General features: G+C 40.0%; 1 long non-coding RNA gene across 2 annotated transcripts; it reads right to left on the bottom strand.

The window, feature by feature from the left end:
* Window positions 1–959: 959 nt before the first annotated feature.
* Window positions 960–2,280, bottom strand: LOC124160584. 2 transcript variants are annotated; one of them, XR_006865199.1, is made up of 4 exons: window positions 2,011–2,280; window positions 1,699–1,938; window positions 1,376–1,555; window positions 960–1,162 (listed from the first exon to the last, which is right to left on the bottom strand). It is a non-coding gene; the product is annotated as an uncharacterized LOC124160584 (long non-coding RNA). The 2 variants fall into 2 exon arrangements; XR_006865200.1 differs by having other exon boundaries at window positions 1,398–1,555; window positions 2,011–2,279.
* Window positions 2,281–17,772: the final 15,492 nt, after the last annotated feature.

The raw sequence follows: 17,772 nt of genomic DNA, 5'->3' as shown, positions 1-17,772 counted from the left end.
ATGATGCAATTTCAGATGTTTGCACTACATACGCGGCTGCGCGTGTGATGTAAGTACATCCAGAAACATTGTTAATTTTCGAAGACCATACAAATTAACATGCTCTAATGTACCACTGTACGCGTTGAAGAACCCGGCACGAATATCGAATGTCTGTGTGCTGTGTATGCTGTGGTTAACTATGTTTCCTTTTGCTGCTGAACGAAATCAAAGGATGTACTTGAAGGTACATTTAGTAATTTTTGGACGCCGAAAGTTACTTGGAAGAGTTCTTGTTATTTATGCGCTTACCTTCAAAGTTAACAAATGTGGATTGAAACAAAATAACGTATATATAATGGACAGAAGCCTAATATTCACTGAAATTTGTGACAAAAATGCCTTTTTTGGGTTCAAGGAGTCTAGATTAATTAATAAAATGCTATTGCATACTGTATTTCAAGTGGTTCAAATAAAAAAATGTTATTTAATCTAGAGATTTCATTTAATTTCACCTTCCCTAGTAGTAATCCTAATTTATTTTTACTCTTTCTAACCCTGCTAGTATGAATATACTAATTTTAAAGAATATTGATAGGGGAAAAGTTACTATAAGGTTAATATTTATGATTATCATGAGAATGCAATTTGGATGGAAGTAAATAAATTAGTTATTAAACGATTTTAATTCTCCGGGTGAATACTATTGATGAATTCTTTGATATTGATGATTCTTTGATGAATTCCTCTCGGGTTCTCAGCCAGGTGAAATTTTGTGAAATTGGACTTTCAAAGAGTAACACGACCTTGAAGATGGGAGACAAGTCGTCTCTCGAAACCTCGGCTTATACAAAAGAATTAACCTGGCTGAGAATCCGAGAAGAATTCATCAATTTAGTTATTGGTTATAGGAGAGGTTATATGAAATATTTCAATGGTAGAATTCAATTACTATTATATTGAACACAAATAATCAAATGCAAAGTTTTACAACTAAAAATTAATTTTGTCGATCTTGGCCTCAATGTTTACTAGTTTTAGTTCCTCCCTTTCCAATCTAAGCAATTTTGCATTAACTTTTTTTTGTTTCCTCTAATTGCTTCACTTCGGGTAGAATACTTTTTCCTGTAGTAACAGTGGCTTCTCTGGAATTCTTTCAATTACTCTACACTGGTGTTGGTATCTGAAATAAATATTTTGTAAATAATATAATATTTTTAAAAAGGGCAATGAGGGTTTTTAAGTTCATAATGTTAATATTTACAGTATTTAAATTAATAAATTACATAGTATAATATGATTTTACACTATTAATAGCAATTTTAGAATAGTATTAAAGTAATAACATTGTGTATAGTGAATTATTATTCAAAGGACAACTTTAAAAAAACCTCACCTCATCAAAAAAAATCACCGACTCATTAATATTGAAATAGCCAAGAATTGCATTTCCACTTATTATATCAGCCACCCGCCTCTGGAAATATTGAGCTACTGGAGCCCCACTCGCAGTGTGGATTACATCTTTTGATAGGGCGGCTGCTTTGCCCTTGGAACCATATTTATCTTGCGAAGACTGTAAAGAGATATATCACTCATGATACCGATACATTATTCCACTCATAGCTATTAAAATTATCGCCATACAAAAATATGCGTAACGCTTCATTAACCGAATCTATTTCATTATTTATGCGGCGAAAAAGTCATAGCACTTACAAAATTGTGAGAAGCCGTGTCGATGATTCGTGGTTGAAAATGATAAGTATTTACTTCGCGATACATAAATTCATTCAATTTTCATTATTTCCTTTCTCCACCACTTTCATAACCTCATACATTCTTTAAGTTTCAGCTGGTTTCAGCGTCACCTGCTGCCAATGCATTGCTCCTTCTTTGGCAGTAAAATTATTTTTTAGTTTTCCGTTGTTTATGCTTTCACTTTCTGAAAAGTAAACACTGATAAAAAAACATTATATATTACAAACAATAGAATCAAAATTGGTTCCAGTTACTTATGAGGTTACTTACCTTCACAAATTGAAGAAGTATTTCCTTATGTTGTTTAGTTGTATTAATTTATATCAGCGGTATCTGAATTTCTGCTGTCGATTGTTTTGTAAATATTTGTAGACTCGGCGTTAACAACGGCCGTATTTACGTCCTAAACCCGACGTTGCCACGTCTATCGCTCGAGTTGAATCTAGATAGCAACACTCGAAGCCGACAATCGGCTAGAAAATTTCAAGCACACCAAATCCCGAGCAAAAAGATTCCGACACGGAATGAGAGATCGGGATTATTCCGTGCCGGAATTAATCCCGAGCGATTCAAGCACACCCCCCCAGGCGGGACTCGAACCCGCGACCTCTTGTTTGGCAGGCGATAACGTTACCCCACCGCCACCGAGGCCGGCAAATTCTCAGTAAATTCGCCTACACTTCGAAAGTTTTTCTCAGACGACGCAAAAAATATCCTTTTTAACCTTTGCATTATGGTAGACGTGATCACGAGAAGAAAATTAAAGAAATAGACTGCAAAACAGAGAGATTTGAAATTTCATTCCTTCCTAGTATTATTAAGGATAGCGACGGTGTCTCGATAAATGGAATAAATGGCGTCACTCGCTATGATGACGACTCATTGCATGTTTTTACCTTGCATCGATTTATGATAGGAATTAATAACCGTTGGCAATTTTTGGCTTTGCATGAATTTGCAAGTTATTTTGATCATTTTCTGTAATATTAATTATGATTGCGTGGTGTGCATGTGGGAATCCTCTTGCATACTGATGGATGATCACCCCCTGCCAAACACCCTAGCGGAATGTAGATGTAGATGAATAGGGCGGGGCAACTTTCGCCCTTGTTTTAAATTTGCAAATTACGAGAGAATATGTGATCGGATTGAGGAATATTTTGTGCCCTTCCGTAATTTCCCAAACCTTTCGATGAGTTTCCTTCGAGCGCTCATTCCCGCCAAGTGGAGTGTGTGGAGCGGTGCGTATCTCTCCCATTTTCCTCTGCTGCGAATGACTCCCATCATTCATTTCACTGTGATAGCATCAATGCCACATGCATTACAAAACAACTACATTTACATAGTAGCCCAAAGAGAGCCACCTCCGCGATGAAAACACCGAATGAAACGTGTTTTTGCTCACAGTCACTCGTTCGAGTGGAAATGCACTCTATAGGCTGCAATTCGCAATTTATAAATATTTTTTCTTCGCAAGGATTCGAGGACGGATCTTCCGATTTCACTGCAGATATTCTAACCTGTCGCCCCATCTTCTTGCGGCAAAATTATGAAGTACGCCACGTTACGGCATTCCAAACCATCAGGGAGCTGCCGCGGACTGCGCGCTCGGCCAAAACATCGATTTTTATTTTGCTTGATACTAACGGTCGTAGATGATTTCTTTAGATGGACATTCTGAAACGTTTGATGTACATTTAACGTAAATATCTCGAGGTGACTCGGTATTCCTTTTTTTATAATCCCAAATAGACACAAAATATCGACGAAAAACAGAGTCCTACAGTTACTATCGTATCGACGATAAATATCGCAAGAAAGCAGAGAAATTAGGTTATACGAAATTTAAAATAAATGTGGCATAAATACAATATATCTTATAAACAATAACTTGCTAAAAGATTCACTTTCCAACGTCCGTCGAGCACGGTATTCCCCGTGGCCCAGCAGCAAGCTCCGAACTGTGCAGCAAGTTCGAAAAATCTATCTTAATTTCGGCGTCGCTCGTGGTCGCAATTCTCCTTTTGGTATCATACTCTATAGGTTTTGTTGTATATGTGGTGTAAATATCTCGTTGTAACTCGGTGATTCTTTTTTTTTATAATCCTACATGAACACAAAATTTCGACGAAAAACAGGGTCCGCCATTTTGTATCCAATCGGCCATAAATAATACAACTGAGTCTTAAAATTGCCAATAATTAACAATAATAAACAACATAATAATATTGTAATTTTTTGTTTCTATTGAATTACTACAGAAAGTGTGGCATTAGTTTTAATATGCTGAATTTCGAAAAAAATTCAATGAGGGCAATTTTTGCGAAATTTGTTCAACTTTGAGGGCAAGTAATTTGTTTAAAGAATTCCTATGAAAAACCGTTTGCGTCAAAAAATGCACCAATATATTGATAACAACTGAGCAAAGTTTCAATTTCCGCGCTCAAAAAAAATCGATATCGAGGTTTTGTCCATCTTTTTTTGTTTCAGCCCACTGTGCGACGCAACGGGCCAACGCGTGCGTGGAGGTGAGTATCCTCAGTGCATTTGCGCCATCCGCTAATATGAAATCCACTCGGCATTTGGCTGTACTGGAGTACAGCTTCGATAGCCTGGTCGCGTCCGCGTCCGTCCTCGTCGGCTCTTAGTGCCGCGACGGCTAAGGATGCAGGTTGCTTCATGTGCCAACATTCCAAGTTTTCACCGACCCGGCTCCATCAGTTAAGTGGGGCTCGTGGGTGTCTGCATGTTATTGGAAACGACAGTACCTAAGCCAGCACGATCAACTCAAATCCATGCTCATCGTCTTTCTTGGTGTGTTTTGCTGGGACCCCTGCACAGACTGTCAACATGAGTTTTTACGTGGGCGTGCTTGGAAGCCAGCGCAAACGCGTCATCCGCGGGAAGGTAACATTCGGCGGATGCTTCACCAACACAATACTTATGCCGAGCCCCTCCGCGCCGCTGATCAGGGAGTTCCTGGCCAAGCACAGTGTTTCCACGTTTCTCACCTCAAGTCCAGATCTGTCACCACCAGACATCTTCCTCTTTCCTCGGCTCAAGCGAGACCTCAAAGGAAACCGATGCAGCTCCGCAGAAAACCGCAATGCGGCATCCGGGAAAGCGAGTTCCAGAAGGTGTATGCATTGTGAGAATCACGTTGTACGCGTTGCGTCGAAGCACAAGGGTGCTATTTCGTGGACTATAAAGGATTAGGACCCATTTGTTCAATAAAAATTTTGAAATGAATTGATTCCTACTAATTTTGGATGCTACTCTCCATGCCACCCCCACTAAGTACAATTGTAAGTATAGCCACTTTCCCTTTCCACTCGTTGGCCTGTTCTGCGCATTCAGGGGCCACCAAGTTAAAAGCGGACCGTACACAGAAGGAACGATTCCACTCCCCGATTCGAGGAATGGTTATGGCCAGGATAAAGACAGCGAAAGGAATTGCGAACTCACCAGAGAGGATTCGTCGACAGGAGAAGACTCAGTCGACTGCAGACGCCGTGCGGAAGAATATTTATTGCCCGCTGTGAACAATTGACCCGCGAATCCAGGAAGTCGAAAACCGCAGCACAAGGTCAACAGGCACACAACGAGGGGGCAAACCAAAGGGGAATGGAACAACACAAGGCGCAGCAAAAAGAGAATTAGCTCGCTCTAAGAACACAATCCACTCGCTGCGATCACTACATAAAATATGCACTCCAAACTCTCAATAAAGGAGGGAGGGATGGCAACGATAAGGATTCACTCCACTGATTAAAAAGTACGCAAAGGACTCACTTAAGAAAGGAAACGTCTTCCATTGTAGAGGATGAATGCAGCGGAGAGAGGAAGGCCACGCGCACTAAAGACGCAAAGAAAGAGTGGATATCCGGACTGCTGTCTCTAGCAGAGGCACTCGATATGAGGTCGAAACAATATGAGGTCACCAATTACACACGATGAATAGGGGCCAAAGTTCGTCGAAATCACGTTCATATTAAAACATAATAATATAATTTCATGCACGGTACATAACTAGTTTGCCCAACTCCTTGTCTCCAAGAGGAACTACGCGCTAGTGTCCGTTTGATTCGTTTCGGAGACAGCTTTCTCGCTCCCATCAGCGTCGGCGGGTTCGAGAAGGGCAAGTGCATCCACGGCGGATTCCCTGCGTCGACGCGCGATCCACGGCGAGGGAGACTGCTGTACAGACGGTGGGAAGAACAGAAATACCATGAATATTATGAGCCATTTGATAGGAGTAGAGATACGTGAAAATCGCACTTTCATTTTTATTTTATCGCACTTTCAATAACAGTTTATCGCATTTTGTAGCGTCTATTTTTATTTTCATAATGAGGTAGATGACGATGAAATGTAGTGAAACTCAGTTATATGACAAAATACAGAATATTTTAAATAATTATGTTGTAGAACAATAATAAATTAAGGAATAAGATATATAGTGGGGGAGGTGTAGCTTGCCCCCGCCCACTTGTAGTCCGCGGCCACGTAGAGTCCCAGCCAGTTAGCAGCTGGCCAGTCGCTCACATGCTTTAAGCGGTGAGTGTCGGCGGAGCCTTTAAACTGCGCTCGCCACAAAATGTACGACTTTTGCCGTCGAAAAGGCAAATTTGCGTAAAAATATCATAGAAGTCGAGTCATCGCATCTTTGTCGCATTTATTTGCGCACATCGCATTTGCGATTTTCACGCATCTCTGGATATGGGCCATTTGATCCATCATGCAACGCAAAGTACCACTCTCGTGTTGGTCGTGCGTCAATTGAGAGAGACATACACGCGTGTTGGATGCGTCCGTACTTAAATGGAGCCTGGATAAATATGGTGGAGAGAGTGAGCAGGTCGATGAGGGGGTCACAAGAGACATGAATGAAGTTTTGCAGAGGCCAAACTGCTGTTGAATGTGTACGTGTCTAAGGGCACCACGCTCAAATTCTGCGTTGGGGGACGAATTCTGAGGGCATTCCTTTTCTCGCGCAACGCTCGAACAAATACATATTATGAAGCGCCCCTGGACCACGGTTCAACTAATTTTAATTACTAACCTTTAACAAATAATATCTGCCACTATATTTCACGCTTCCCAATGCAATTCTGAAAATGTTTTTATCCGTTATTTTTCACATTTTTCCCTGAAGTTAAACACAGCGTATCCTTGACGACCATCGATTCGAAAGAGCAGTGATAATGACTACGATGAGTGATCGGAGCGTGTTTGAAATTGCATGGATAGGTGCACACGTGAGTATTATCTACAGCGCTACAGAAGAGGCACACCACGCTTTGCTGTCTGTATATTGGGAGTGAAAATATCGATATCAAATTTGGGGCCGAAACATCTTTTTTTCACTGATATGGAACGGAGTTCCGCGTCGATTTTGGGCCTAAGATATCGCGTATTGAAAGATCGATAATTGAGAATATCAACGACAAAATTCCGATATTAACCCTGTATATATATAGATACTCTTCTATACCGATAAATGCCGCCCAGCCGTAATATTGTACAGAATGGGAGAGAATTTATGGGGTGTATTTATGAATATTAACTTTAACAACCAAAATACTCTCCGAAATACATTTTATGTTTAACAGAACACCTCCGTAAAAGTTTACGCTTCTCCCGAGTGCTGTTAAGCACTGCTGATGTCATTTGTTTCTCTATTTATTTATACCTTTTATTGTTTAAATCAAATGAAAGCTAAAGTCAATCAAGTCTAGAAATCAAAACATTATCTAGAAAACTAAATTATGCATGAATGAGGCCATCATTTAACCAATGCAGAAAAAGATAAGGGCATAAAATATGAGCAATGACATAACACACTGAAATAAGGGAAGACGTTTGGAAAATAAAATTTTAAGGAGCACGTATGGACGATAGATAAACGAGGACTTAATGACGAGAATGCAGAGTGGAGTGGTGTGAGAAGGACGCGAAGAGCATTTGGCACAAAAGAGGCAAGGAAAGGCGTTCGTCGCACGAACGGATCTCCGAGAAAAATGTCTTCTTAATTGCTGCCACACGTGTCCAATTTACGCCGTGACACTCGCGAACGAGTACCTACATACCACCCAGGTTTTCGAAAGCAGGCCGTGAACAACAATCCCTGAATGATTGAATAAATTTCGCAACACGCATTTTGTGATTCTTGACTAGTGTGCGGCGGTGGAAATATTGCGTTGCAGCGACGCGTAGCGTCCTAATGTGGAAACTGTTTGATCAGCACTCACGCATTAAAAGACAAATTTTCATTTACATCTTCGCACACACCACGTGGGCGAGTGGCACGGGGTGATCCCGCACCTGCAGCACTCATCCTAGCCTCGAGGTGGAAATCCCTCGGCCAAGTAACAGGCCAAGAGGACACTAAGAAGGACAGCGACCAGAAATTAGAGGAGAGCACGAACTTACCATCACAAGAAATATCAATTGACTGCATTTGAGTTTTACTCATTCTAGTAAGGGTAGATACATTTTTCTGATAAGAAAGAAGGAGTGCAGGATAATCGCTTTTACTTCGTTATTGCGAGCTCTTTCATCATAACCGCTTTTGAGCGATCTTACCGTACCTCCTTTACGTAAGACCTTATTGCCTTCGGATTTTCTTCTAAACACTCACCAAATATTCAGTCTTGAATTCCATTAATGTTCTTCTTAAAGACGTTATTTTAATTTATTTCCCTCTGCTACATTTCTCTAAGACGATTTCTCATGTTCTCCTTCGGGTGGATCCTGTCTGGCGTTGTTCATTCTTGAACGCACGCTGTGACTTCAAACATTTACGGACATCACCATTATACACTCCTCTTACGTTCCGCATTTATTTCATTCTGTTCACTGGGTATGAGACTATCCATGGCTATACTTGAATGAAAATACGAAAAGCATTCCGAATACCTTCAACGTTATGGTTTGCGCTAAAATCTTTAAACTTTTTATTATATTTTGCTATTTCATTTGCCACTTACGAGGCAAAATATGAAAATTGAAATATGATTGAAATATTAAGGAGGCTTTCATTACGTACATTAGTCGCTAAGAGATCTAGAATTTGATTATTCTTGACGGTGTTGTTACCATTTAGTACAAATAGTTTTACGTAAAATTATCGAGAAGTATTTCGCATAATTCCATCTCAATCCCGCCGTTTTTAAGACTAAATGTCTTCCAATCTATCAAGGGTAAGTTGAAATCGCCTCCTACTATGATGCGACAATCATCGTATTGGGAAAAATTTGCGATAAGTTATCCCTTTGAGCGCTTAGCGTTTCCAGTATCACCGCTAAGCGTCCAAAGCCGTAAAACGACATGCAGCAACGACAACGACAAACGACAACGTTGAAGGCAATTCGGATGAACACATATTATTCATGGATATCAATGGGTTATACTCAAGTGTGATGTGTGAAAAGTTGTGCGTTGAACACGTGGACACATTGGATGAGCTCCCTGCTGATTGGCAACGATGGGCAGAGGATGGTGAACGATGCTTTTTGGCTTTAGTAGACCTCAGTTATCCCTCCCACCTTCATGACGCTCATCATCAGTATCCCCTGGCTCCGCACAAGCACAATGAAAGACTGTGCACTACCTTCCTGGATAGAACCGAGTACTTGGTTCATTCTAGAACGTTGGAATATTATGTAGACCAAGGCTTGGTAATAGAGAAAGTCCACAAGGTATTCATCTTCACACAGGAATATGTATTTAAAGACTGTGTGACGAGAAATATAAATCTACGTAAGAACTCGAGTATGAATGCTATTCAAATTTACTAAAATTATTAAATAACAGTTTATATGGAAAGACGTGTGAGGATCCTTTTAAATATAAAAAATTTAGTGTATTACAACAAAAGAGTAATCCTGAGACGGGGAGGACTAACTTTTTCCTGCAGGGTTGTCTAAATTATATCATGGTGGATGATAAGTATTTTTGTGAATTTAAAAAGACTGATGTATTGTTAAACAAACCGGTGCAACTAGGATTTGCCATATTAGAACTAGCAAAATTGAGAATTTATAAATTTCTGTATCGTGTGCAGGCGGTGTTCGGAAATCATGTTTCATGTCTTTACTCTGATACGGATTGTTTAATGATGCATTTTAAGAATTGCAACAAGCATCCTTTGCTACAAATGCTGCACGATCCGATTCTGGGCCCACTCCTCGATTATGAAAATGTCCCAGATGGTTATGTCATAAAGACCAGAGGGACACATAAGGAGGCCGGTCTTTGGTCCGATGAGGGTGGGCACAGAAAAATACTAGAATTTGTCGGATTACGAGCAAAGACATACGCCATCCGTTTCGGAGATGGGTGCAATTGAAAGAACAAAGGAACTAAATCATCAGCAACCTCCGTAACGGTATTGCACGTCATTTTGTATCTGCTTATGCATCTAGTTCCCATTCATTGAGTGAATTTGCATGTGAAAACTTTTTAAATAAATCATTGATAGTAATCGAGGAACCCTTTTTTGTGGAATGCACTTGTGAGGATATGAAGAGCATCTTAGCAGGTGCCCCTATTGAAATCGGAAAAAATATTTATCTGAGCAAAAATTAATGAGAACACCAGTATTAATGACGGGAAATCACACATTATTAGGCAAGGGATATCTTAAACCGAGCGATGAAGTGGCTTTAAAAAATCGAATGAAGATTTTCGAATTTAACGTAGGATTTAATCCATGCTGTACTATTTCTCCGGCGCAGTTCGCTAATTGGATATTGTCTGTTTATAGGGGATTGACGTGACAAGCTGAGGAGAAGCGCGATGGCTCAAAAGCGACCCGCCGAGGAATTTCTTGATACACCCCCACCCACTCAGAGAACGAGACGCGACGTCGGAGGTTCCTCTGGCGGCACTGGAAATTCGGGACAGCACGGCATTCCCGAAGGCGAGAGTGAGTCTCCACTTGAGAGACCACTCCCTTTCAACCAAGTGACTTTTACCTTCAGGCAGCGTTCGTGGGAGGAGATAGATTGCACTTTGAAAACATTACCTTTGACCATCGCCCTCCACTCTATGCTCGACAGTGAAATAGTGGAAGTGATAAACAATGTGTTGCCACAATGTTTGGATTTTCGCGTCCACAAACCTTCCGTTAGAATTTCGAATTTTATTGTTCTCACGGACGAAATCGTAGTCAGAAGTAACTCCCCCACAGAAATGTCCTCGTTCGTCCAGCAAAGTAAAATAATACATTTCTGCCGAAATATAATGTCACCACGGGGTATAGTATTACCAACAGTGATTCTCCGAGTAAAATTAAGTGGGATGATTTATTGAAGATGAAAGAGGACAATTTTTTAGTCTCCCTCCCAAATACTGAGAATTTTGAAAAGTTGAGGATTCATAGTATCAGTCATCCTATTCACTGGAATTTAATGAATAATAACGAACGATATCAGGGATATATTTTAAATGATATCGCGTATGGGAAACACGATTTACTTGCGGCAGCGTCGACTGACGAGGAAAAGGAATGGCTCAATTGCAAGTATTATTACGGAATCGTCGATGAAACGGGCGATCCTAACACAATGACAGATAATTGGAGTACAAGACATATGACTTTGAGCAGCTGCCGAAACAGAGACAAAATTGAGATTTTGGGTGCCGGGGATGTGGTGGAATTCGAAGTAGAAACGAATATCGAGGGAGATTTACTATACCCAGATCTTATCAATAATAGGTCTCCTGGAATTTTCAACACATTTTTAGTCAAGGGTATCGAGAGGGTTTCTCAAAAAACTACAATCAAACGAGGTTACACGCCGTGGCCGAGTGGCTTCAATCCTAAAATGTACGACGATGCCTCAAAAGCGTTCGTACAGAGAAGATATCAGCTTGAAGGGTCGATTTTGAATTAACGACTAAATTAGCTTGAAATTTTGAAGCGCGCAGTGTCGTACGTGCGCCTTGCGACCGTGTTTTTTTAGTTCTAGGTGAGTGGCGGAAGAAGACATCTCAGAATGAAAATCAACGTGGATATTATACATATTGTGGAAATGAGAAGTGAACTCCGGAAAGGTGGTTGCGGGTGCTGAGAAATGGTCCATCAATGCGCATTTCAATGCTTACATTACGTGTCTCTCTTAGAGTAATGCATTAGAATGATACATGGTCTCCTACTCAACGCAAATTTTACTTTCAACGCCCCATGAAGCTATGAAACTAATATTTTCGTTAATCCTAATTTACGTTCATTGCTATAATTATTATTCCCATAAAAACACATGTCATAATCGAGCGCATTCATTGGCAATTATTCCAAATTTATTTATTTCAGACTGCGGTCGAATTCCAATCCACTCTGGGATACATCCCCTAGGCGTATTACTCCCACTTGCCGGGAGTGAAGTCACGTATTTCGATTGTGGGCGGACTTCACGACCGAAAAATACTGTCTCTGGCTAGCGCAGCTGGAGGAGTACTTTGGACAAGTACCATCCTTACTCAGGATGAATCGCGATAAATAAATAATAAAATCGATGACCATTTTATTCGTTTTTAAAATTACGTTTTATCAACCTAAGCCACATTATTTGGTGACCAACAGTTTTTAAACTTAATTCGCTTATGTTTAAATGCCACTTATAAAGAAAAGTATCACGTCATTTTTTACTCGTATGTTTACCTGCTACTTTCGTGAGCTTCTTCATTTTTTTTGTCAGATATACGATGTTTTGGTCGTTTTTTATGCATTTTTTGTGTTGATGGGCAGGTGATAGTATTTATGATAAGTAGTTTTTCAAAATTTAACTGAGGGTTGTGCCTTTTGGTTTTTCTGTCTTTTGATGCATTGAAAGGCAATGCATGCAACATTGTATCATCACAATTTAAGATCTTCATCCACATATTTCATTCTCCAATTTTTCTACAGACGAAATGGTTCTCCAACCAAATATCAAATATACTAAAATGGTCGTTACATATCATTTTAAACCATAAATTTTCCGCTTATCGTCTGCAGAACGCTGTGCTTAGCGATTAGTTTTTGTCAATTGTTCGTCGACGACCGCTTTGGTTCACGAGCGCTTTGGCCGTATGTAGGTGCTTACTGGGTTTCTGGTACGCGCGTATATTTTTATGAGTACACAGTAAGTAATTAGTTGGTATACTTGGATTGAAGAGTCATGAGGGCCTTTCGATACTTGGCAGGGACGCTTGATCTTACAGTTCTAAAGCAAAAACAGGCATTTTAGAATGTTACAGTGATGCAGACTTTGGAGGCTGTGTAAAAACAGGCAGATCGACTACCGGAGTAACTCACGCTGGATGAGCTATTTCGTGGCTAAGCCGACGACAGCCGATGGTTGCTACTTCAACGACAGAGGCTGAGATTGTGGCAGCAACTGAAGCAGCAAGGGAAATTATTTGGCTGACAAGACTGTTCAGGCAAATTTGACCGTTGAAATCACTCCCGATTTTGCTAGTGGATAACTCAGCAGCAGTTAAGCTAGCCGAGAATCCAGAATTCCCTACAGGAAAAAAGCATATGGCTATCAAGCATTTTTTTCGTTCGAGAAAAGGTTGCAGAGGGCAAGCTGGGTATTCAGCAAGTTCCAATTGAGAAGCAAGTTGCGGACATCATGACGAAGCCGTAGTCAAGGGTTCGATTGAAGATATTGAGCTCTAAAATGAGTCTTCTCTAGATTAATGGATCCAAGAGTTGTATAGTATTGATTAATTAACGAGGGAAAGATTTTGAGTAATTTTTTAACGAAATGTTAATTTAAATTAACAAGGGAAAGTGTTGAAGTTAATTATTAATCAATTGCTAATTTAAATTAAAAGAAATAAGGTTCTTGGAAATAAGCAAAAGGGTTGTCAAGGGTCAAGAGTTGTTGATTAGTTACGGGATAAGATCAATCAGTCAAAGAGACAACAACGACGTGTTTAATTTGAGATTAATAAAATCATTATTTATGTTAATACTGTGGCTAATGGTTATTTATGGAGCAAAAGAAGAAATAATTCCAATAAGGCGGTATACTTGGATTGGAAAGCGACTCGAAAACAAAAAAGGTGACTTTATTCACATTTCGTTTTTTTAAAAATTTGCTATCAAAGATGACAGACATTCGTGATAGAAAAAAATGCAATGGACTGCATGATGTGGATTATTCAAAGCTGAAATTAGATTCTTTAAGTACTAACGGTTTTTCCCCTATTCGAACAGACATTCCGTTTCTTTTCGCCAAACGTCCTTGACGTGACTCCGGGAAAGGACATTCACTCAGTGGGCAATGACTACAAAATATGCGCGTCTATGTTTCGTACCTTTAGGTTCGAAACTTAGACGCGTAAAGGTGTATACTATTAACTTCTATTATGATTGTTTGGTAAACCGATAATTTTATCAGCGTTTTGACGCAATTTTACATGTATCATTTACTTATGCATAGATCAACATCGCCCTGAGACCCACTGCTCCACGTAAATGTCATTGAAATGTGTTCACCGCATCCTGAGAGTGAGGGATTCTGGATTTTGGGCCCGACCAACGGAATAGCCTCGTGATGGTTACGGGCGGTTTGCGCAAGGAGATCCCAGCGCCGTCATTGAATAGCGGATGAGGGCGTAGCTGACACTTACGAAACCAAGAGCAAGGGGGCGACATACCCATAAGGATAACGCGTATAGGTTTTGATACATCAGTGCCAGTGGTCCAATGCTACCGCGAAGTTTGAATGCACATCTCGCCGCGTGTTTCAAACTTTTTTACGCGTCACGATAGGGCCTGCTATTCAATAATGCTACTGCAATTGCGAGAAACTTAAAAGCAATGAATGTAGGAAAATCTTCCTGATGAACTTCCCCAGGTTACTAAACTAGTAACCATAAGATTAATGTACAAAGTCAACTGGCGATTTGGTGGTTGGTAAAAATAATGATCTCGGAAACTTACTTCAGTGGACATTGGTATTTAATGATACAATAACTGGAAAAAGAAATACAACAATGACAATTCAAATATGACATACTAGAGACGAAATCTGTGGAAGTTAACTATTCTACGAGCACATGAGATGGACAAGCAACAAATATCAATGACAACAGTGCGTTGCAATGAGAGATGAGCAGCCTTTGCGTAATAGGAGACAGATTCCATTACTTAAGTAAGAACTCCACAGTTATAGACAAAGAGGGTGACCCAATTTTCCTTGAGGTAGATGTATCTTGCAACAGCTCTGGGACAGGGAAAATAATGCTAATCCTGAAACCATTGAACACAACAACACTTCACTAGAAATAAGCATGCAAGTTAGGATATCATTTCATACAAGATAATTATTTAATTATGAAAGGAGGACATTATTTCGTAGGATGCAGTTCATAATGAGTACCCATTAAGATAACATATCTTGGCAGTGGAGTCTTAAAATGAAAGGTTCTTAGAAGTTAATATCCATCACTTATACGAGAGAAAGCATACCAAAAGTAGGCAACGAGAAAAGTGATGAATATTTTATACCACTGCAGTAGAAATTAAGTTCTTACTGCAAAATGAAAGAGAAAGTTTTAAGAAATGTAAACATTGTAGATATACTTAATGTATGACAATTAAACAGTTGAAAGGGCAGAGACAACACTAGAAAAAATGCAAGTACAATGAAAAACACATTGAAATATAATGAATACAAGACACCATGAAATTTAGAAAACACGAGAAAAGGTTAGCTAATCACAGGTTGAAATCAAAATGGAATAATGAAGGAAACAAAGAATGACTCACATTTTCATCACCAAATACATTTCATACCCATGCAATTTAGCAATAACCTAGATCATTGAGACTCATATCCTTCATAGAGCACATTCCAACCTCGTAAGGGACACTGTAAGCAATCAAAAAAGTCTGCAGTTAACACTAAAAACTATCAATAAGCCTCAATACCACCTTTGTTTATAGCGGGATTCAATATGACAGCCCCCAGTTCATTACTGCCCAGCAGACTGTCCAGAAACACAGGCTACACCAGCGCCTCTATGTTGGGTTGGCCGTTGGACGACTGGGGCTCCGGAAAAATCAAAACAAAAGAGGTTTTCTATACGATATAGCGCAGTTCTGTCGCCCCCTTGACCAAGAGTTTTCTGTTTCGAGAGGAATAGAATCCGACAAAGAAAATAAATGAGCATCGCTTTATTCTTCCTCTCTGTCCATTTCATCCGTCGTCAAATAAAGCGAGCGCTCATCGCCACAATCCTTATGCCTAGTACGTGTTTGATTTCCCTTCGGTTTGGCTAATGGCTGGAACTGCAGCCGATGTAAAGCGACAAGGGGCATGCGTCGAGGCCAAAGGACCAGGCTGGACCGAGGCGTGGCAACATGAAGGTCGTCACTCACACCCTTGATTAACTTCAATCCGATTCAAGGAGCCTCCACCATCCTCAGACTCTTGCCTATTATTTATAAGCAATAAATTCAGGTTAAATTTAGAGGAATTTGTCAATCATGATGATAGAAGAACACGCTTTTTTGTAATTATCCTCACTTATTGAAACTTGCACCGACTTGGGTTTCTACGGCTAATCGTCATTCTCAAGGTGTAGAACTCCAGCGAAGCACCGAACTATGTATATATATATATATATATACCTGAACAGCATTTGAGATGGAGGGAGGTAAGGGGTGGGGGAAGATGAGGACGTACTCCAGAAGACGCGCAAAGGCAATCCAGCCAAATACCATGGAGTCCACATGTAAAAAACAAACACCATAGAATAGCAAAAGGCCACGACAGAGAATTTTAGGCATGGTGGAACAAATGTTTCTTCCGTGTGTTATTAATAGAAAAAATGACTGTATTAAACGAAACCTATCGAGGTAAGAAAGCTAAATCCTGCTATGTACAGAATGTGGATTACTAAAACCTCATATCTTTTAATCTGATACGGAGCTATTTGAGCCGAATGCAAGAATTAAAGCAGTAAAGAGCCTTAATTTAATTTTCATTGTGAATGGCTATTGGCCAGGCCGTGGGCAGAACGATATTTCTGAGCGTTTTTATAAGGGGGGTACATGGAGGGGGAAGTTCACCCCGAACGTTTAGGGGGACGGAGGGTGGCTTTAACCCCCCACTCGTTATGTACGTCAAAATGGAACATTTCCTCGCATCAAGCAATATTTGCCCAATCCTTACAAAATGACTCTATGATCATAGGAAATTTTTCGAGATGACCATCCTCACACAATTTTAATGGCCGAATGCAAGGCTGCATCCAAAACAATAATCAATTTCGAATCCATAATTTATCTTAGACCTGAAAAAGGTCGCAGTGGTACGATCGAAACCGTTGTCTTTTACTGCACAGCAATCGACGCGGAAAAAGGAGAATTTGGAATCACAGCCGGAAATCCTGTCATGAAATCAATTTCGATAGCGACGAGGGAAATGAAAGTGATATCAGCGGAAACTGTCGTTTTATCCACTGCGAATCCCAACCGTAAAAAATAAAAAATCATGTGAGTGGTGATACAAGAGACGCGACCTCGTCTCAAAGTGCTTTTCTACTTAGAATCGCGGGTGGGCTTTCCTCAACGGATGAGTTTAAATGAGACAAAATCCAGCTGAGAAATTGTTCCTAAATTAGGTACATCCTTCCTTAATGTTTTTGTCGATCATATTGGAAATGTTGCTGTTAATTTCACCCTGACTTTATCGTAAGCCTCCATTTATTTTTTTCATTTATATATCAATGACAGATATATAAGGGTATATATATATATATATATATATACATCTTTCCTGCTATCGTGTGAGTGTGTATCTTTCCTTTCATCCTTGTGTCCTCGTCCATTCCTTCTGTTGGTGAGTGGTGAGCTGCCCCAGTGCCATCTATTGGTTACTCTTGTGGGCCAAAGCAAAGGGAGTTTACTGTATATAAACCCCCGCCGAAATCATGGTAAATCTAAGCGTCCAGGTAGCGCAACTGGTAGAGCACCTGGCCGGCAACCAGTTGCAAAAATTGTAAAATTTAGAAACCCAAATCTCCGCG

The sequence above is a fragment of the Ischnura elegans genome, chromosome 6 (assembly GCF_921293095.1).
Source record: "Ischnura elegans chromosome 6, ioIscEleg1.1, whole genome shotgun sequence".
Lineage (NCBI taxonomy): Eukaryota > Metazoa > Arthropoda > Insecta > Odonata > Coenagrionidae > Ischnura > Ischnura elegans.
Note: the sequence above shows the minus strand (reverse complement) of the source record. Positions and strands in the feature narration are given on the sequence as shown.